Source organism: Pristiophorus japonicus, chromosome 4 (genome assembly GCF_044704955.1).
Source record: "Pristiophorus japonicus isolate sPriJap1 chromosome 4, sPriJap1.hap1, whole genome shotgun sequence".
NCBI classification, from domain to species: Eukaryota; Metazoa; Chordata; class Chondrichthyes; family Pristiophoridae; genus Pristiophorus; species Pristiophorus japonicus.
In genome coordinates this window covers 37,999,041-38,005,040 of record NC_091980.1, presented here as the reverse complement: position 1 = coordinate 38,005,040, position 6,000 = coordinate 37,999,041, and positions in this window count along the sequence as shown.

The window sequence follows — 6,000 nt, the reverse complement described above, 5'->3', positions numbered from 1 at the left end:
TGATCAAAACCCTTCTTAAATCCAATATCAAGTAAAATTGCTCTTTGTACTGCTTAATAAGAATTTATAATTGTAATTTATAGTATTTAACTGAAGTATAGTAATAATATGAACATAAAATCGCAAATATCAATCATAGTGAGAAATTAAATGAATAATTACAGTAGTTATACTCAGTCATTAAACTGACAATGGAGATGTCTGACTTGTAATACAACAGCTTTGCTTTCAACATGTTTTATTTGACAATCAGGATTAGATGATCACACTGCAATTATCTTTACAGTAGTAATGTCTTTGGTCTAGTTAAGGCACAATGGGGATAAAATTAAACTTTTATGGGGGTGCAAATCGGGAAGAGGCACATCAGCCACCATTATACATTCTGCTAGATTTTCCTTTCCATGGTAAGGCAGGGTATATAACAGGCAGCCAATCCGCTGCCGTCCCTTTTGCACCCTTGTCGAAGTTGGATTTTACCTCTAATGTCTCTGAAATGGAGAGTTCTTGACCACGCTTGGTTCATGAATCATATAGAATAGTCATCTTCTCCCTCTGAATTCTAACCTCCAATCTCTCATTCCATCGCGATCATTCGTGTCCTTTGCTTCGGTCATTGCTTCTCTGAACATTCCTCGCTAGTTGCTTTGAAGCTACAGACACCAACCTACAAACACTTCCTCCTCTCTGCATTATTATTGTGTTATATTGAAGGATCATTGCACAATTTGTTGCAGTTTATTATTCTCACTCACTCTTTCCTAGGACCTTTAAACTGTGGTACCTCTCTTCTATCTTCCTCCTCTTTCACTTCATATAATCCATTGGGAGGATAACACAATTGTGATTTGCCTCATCTTCAGTCCTGCTGTCTCAAACCCACATGCTATCCTGTACAATGTGTGTTCACCCCTGATCTAGATTTCCCAGAAAAAAGTTTCACTCCGTCAGCCTCCATTCACATCACAGCAGACAGTAATTACAAAGAATTTACAGCACAGAAATAGGCCGCTCGGCCCAACTGCTCTATGCCAGTGTTTATGCTCCACACCAGCCTCCTCCCAACCTACTTCTTCTAACCCTACCAGCTTAACCTTCCCTAATGCTACCCTATTCCATTTTTTGAATTGTAATTTTACCCTTTTATCCTGACTTACAACAAAATCAGTAATTTGTTCTGTTACTGTTGATTAGTCATCCTTTTTATGTCACTGATTATGTCACTGAGCTGCCCTCTATATACAGGTAAAAATGATTTGCAAGACATAGTAACATGCAGTGTAGCTTTAGGTGACATGAGGAAAACATTTTTTGTATAAGGACTTAAAAGGGTAGGAACAAGAAATGACCATTCAGCTCATTGGCCTTCAACCTTCATGACAAGCTCTATCCTTTCATTCTGACTGAATCAGAAAGCTAACCACTTAATTTTCAAATGATTCAGTAAAGTCTCCACTCAAAGTGCTACGTGGCAATCCACTGTGTAAATTGCCTGAGGAAAAGAAGTAAGTAAGGTATTCCATTGTTTGGAGCGTTTGGGAAAGAATTAATTAGTGTCTTCACCAATATTTATCCCTCAACATCACTATAACAGATTATCTGGTCATTATCAGATTGCTGTGTGAAAATTGGCGACTGCGTTTCCAACATTACAACAGGTGACTACACTTCAAAAAGTACTTCATTGGCTGTAAAGCGCTTTGGGTCATCCAGTGGTCATGAAAGGCTCTATATAAATGCAAGTCTTCCTGTTTTCTTTTAGAGTAGGAAAGCTTCCTTCTCCCTCCTTTTCTCCAGGAGAATTTTGTACCACTTCAGGTATTCAATATAATTCTTTCCAGTGGACAATTGATCAAGAACAAAGCTGATATGATCCAATACTTAGCTGACCTTTCTCTGATAATTTGACTGGACAGCCAGCAGGAAGGGGGGAAAACAACTCTGACAGTCAGGCTTACCTTGCATTTGGCAAATGCCTATTCAAAACATTAGATTACTGTGCCGCATAGAATTTGATGATGTACACTCCGCAAAAGTGACCATCATGGCAGCATTGTCAGACATATTCATGGGGAACATTCAGGTATATGGACTACAATGTGTCCATGAAGATAGAAGTAAATCATTCTTCACAATGGAGCAAAAATAAAGCATTTATGACAAAGGCATATTTTGTGCTTCAATATTTGCTGTGTTATGTCGTGACTCTCAACAAAAACAGTCCCAGGATTATTCAACACTTGAATTTTCCTGTTATTCTCAGAGATGCTTATATTGGGCATTGCATATCTGTTGAGATTTGACTGATTTTTCTTTTCTTCCATGTTTTGCCCTCTCCCAACTCACATTATATCTACACTATCCTCTGCCCCCAACCACATTTACTTCCCTGCCCCAGATAAACCAGTCAAACCTCACGAATGTCTGTCTGAAGCTACAATTTATGATTGGAAGTTCAGTGCTTTAATAGATTTCTAATCTTTGCTTTCAAATTATTGTTCCTTTTTCGTTCCCTAATCCTCATCACCAATGTCAAACATCTATATTCCAGATGAGCACTCGGGCAACTGACCTCTCAAAGGTGCGAGTTTGCCACTATTCAGTGAGCTTCTGAGAGATTGATCCATCCTGCAAAATGTTACTTCCCCTTCTCTGTGGAAAAACAATTTCCCTCTCCACTCATTGCTTTCCATCTCTTCAACCCCAGTTTGGGTAGTAGACAGTTCAATGTCTACATTTTATCTGCAATAGTTGATGGAAACCGCTGTTTTACTGAACATTTCTAAAAGCTGGCAGAACACCAAATCAAAATCTAACTTTCCAAAAGACCTTTACACACAGTGCCATGCCAGATGGCCCAGCAGAAACTTATCAGTGAGATTTACAGAGAAATAATGTTTCCTCTGGGCATGGCAATATGTCATGCAAATGCGGTAAAAATGAAGCTTGAAATATTAGTAACAATGAGGAATTTCCAGCACCAACCAAGGAACGCACATTACACTGTGCAATGGCTCCCGGAGTTCCTTTTGAGGTAATATTTGCTAATTGGACTCATAGATTACTGGTAATGGTATATTTTATTTAAAATATTAACAGCAGACCAAAGCATGGAGCTTGGCTCACTTACAGCCGTTGGTATTATTTCCAACAAAAGCTTTCAAACCTGGCCTTTGTACTCTAAAGAATCTGGATTCTCCCAGTTTCCGTTATTTCCCATGTTGGATGCATTTCCCTTTTTATTTTAATGGCTCAAAGTTTGAATATATTCATAAAACTAGCTACAAACTAACTATGTTTGAGGTAGATTTTCAACTTACCACCCGGGTGTAAAATTGGCATTACAGATCAGCCTCTAGTTAGAGAAACCCTCCTATTTTCATTTCCAATCATTTCAATCTGGTTTCTCTCTTTCTAAAGTTGCTTTGCACTGTTTATCAGTCAGAATAGCTGTATTTCTACTCATCTGTGACCCATGAGCACCATCAGAACACATTGTGGAAGTCCAGTCTTGTTGAAGTTGATTCCAAATGTAAACATTAGGAGTGTCCAGAAGATACAATTAATATACCGTCAGATTTAAAAGCAGCTTCCAACTGCTTTCATCTCTGCTGCTGGTTGCACCTTTTTGTTTCAAATCCTTTAAGAACATCACCCAATATTACCTTGGTGATCTTCTTCAGCTTTATCTCCCCACCTGGACCCTCTACTCTTCTAACTCGAGCCTACTCCTTGTCCTCCACTCCTGCAACCCCTTCTCTGGTGTTAGTTCATTCATCTCCTGTCTCCTGGAGCTCCTTACCTAGGCCCCATCCATTGTACCATCCCCCTCACTGCTTTCAAAATCCTCCTCAATATCCTTTCCTTCCAAGCAGTGCAAATTGGATAATTGCGGGCAAACTGCCCACCATTACGTGATCTTAGCTGGTAAGGTTCCCCAGTTCCTGCACGCATTTGGATTTTAAAAAATTCATTCACAGGAGGTGGGTATCGCTGGCAAGGCCAGCATTTATTGCCCATTCCTAATTACCCTTGAGAAGATTGTGGTGAATGGTCGACTTGAACTGCTGCAGTCTGCATGATGAAGGTACTCCCACAGGTAAGGAGTTCCAGGATATTGACCCATCGATGATGAAGGAACTGTGATATATTTCCAAGAGAGCATTCTGTGTGACCTGGAGGTGGTGGTGTTACTGTGTGCCTACTGCCTTTCTCCATCTAGGCAGAAGAGGCTGTGGGTTTGGGAGATGCTGTTAAAGAAGCCTTGGTGAGTTGCTACAATGCATCTTGTAGAGGGTTCACACTGTAGCCATGGTGCGCTGGTGGTGGAGGGAGTGAATGTTTAATGTGGTGGATAGGGTGCCGATAGAGCGATAGAGTGTTATTTGGCTTAGAGGAGTTACTGAGTCCCAATTGTGTGACACAGTTCAGTTAAAAAGAAAGAAAAAAAAGTCTTGCATTTATATTGCACCTCTCATGACCTCACGATGCGCCAAAACACTTTTCAGCCAATGAAGTACTTTTGAATTGTAGTCACTGTTCTGTCATTTGAGGGATAAACATTGGCCAGGACACCAGGTAGAACTCTCCTGCTCTTTTTCGAAAAGTGCCATGGAATCTTTTATATCCACCCAAGAGGGCAGGTGGGGCCTTGGTTTAACATCTCATCCGAAAGATGGATGAGATGTTAGCATTCACAACTGATGACTACAGCCTGGGAGTTACATTATGTGATAATACACAAATAGTTATTGTTCACTATTTTAATAGGAATGTTAATACATTTAGTTTAGTCCATTTTGTGGTACCTCAGTCATTTGTACACTTATGTCATTACTCATACAATCAGACGCAAGCACTCTCTCAAATGGATATCTCAATGTTGGTAATTTTGCAAGGCGAGCAATCAGCATTGGTCAGACAATCAGATAGTGAGTGTGAAACCCCTATCTCCAACCTACACTCATGCTAAGAGCTTCGCCTTCCAAAATAACTCTCTCGCGTTTAAACAAAATTGCACAAAAAATGATAGAGGAAAAGTTGGGTTATTCTTTACGTTGGAACAAGCACAAAAAAAGTTGATGAGCTACAGATGCTTCTTCTACATGTTTTAGTCTGAGACAGCACCAACAGTACAAACATTATACTATCTATACAATCATGAGAAATCAATTTACAGCCAGTGCCCAAAGCATTCAGCAATTACTTCCAAAGAATTGTGTTTGCAGAACTTAAAAACTAAGACACAATTATAAACCTAGTTTTCGAAAGATGATCAAAAATTTAGTTCAGACCAATGTGCTTTAATGTTACGTACCGAAGCTCGAAAAATTTACTTTAAAGATTGCAATATTCTTTATCTCGGTTTGCACTGCTCTCCACCTTTTTGTTCAAATGACATTTCACAATGTTGAAACATTTTGTGACTGAAACAGGTATAAAAGCAATGAAGGCTTTTGGAAGGAAATGATTGTCCTTGGCAGTAGTAAACAGGGAAAGAAAAATAGCACTGGAGATAACTTCGAAGCAACCACAGCTGGGCATCATTCTGCGAACATCTGCTTGAGCAGAACTGGGCAGTGAAAGGGTTAATGAAAAGACAGAGTGGGTCTTTAAAGAGCACATCATCTACTCTCGTATAGTTATCAGAGCTTTAAATATGACAGCACGGCTCAGGCAGGTCGCAGATGCTCTGGTGTTGTTCTATTGTTTATACTTACATATCAATTACTGACTAGACCCCACCGCCAGGGAGATTTATGAAAAGGTTGTTTGAGTGCTCCCTGATCTTTGAAAATGTCAAGTAAACCCATGGTGCAACTGAAATTACCTCATGGTAATCAAAAGAAAAACACGAAGAAGAAATAATTAGATGGAGACACATAGCTAATATCGACTAAAGAGGAGGATTGAGTGGCAGAGTCAGTTATTGTATTGTCCTTTCACCTGCAGGACCCGAGTTACAATCCAGCCCAGATTGATGAGATGAAATTGTACCCT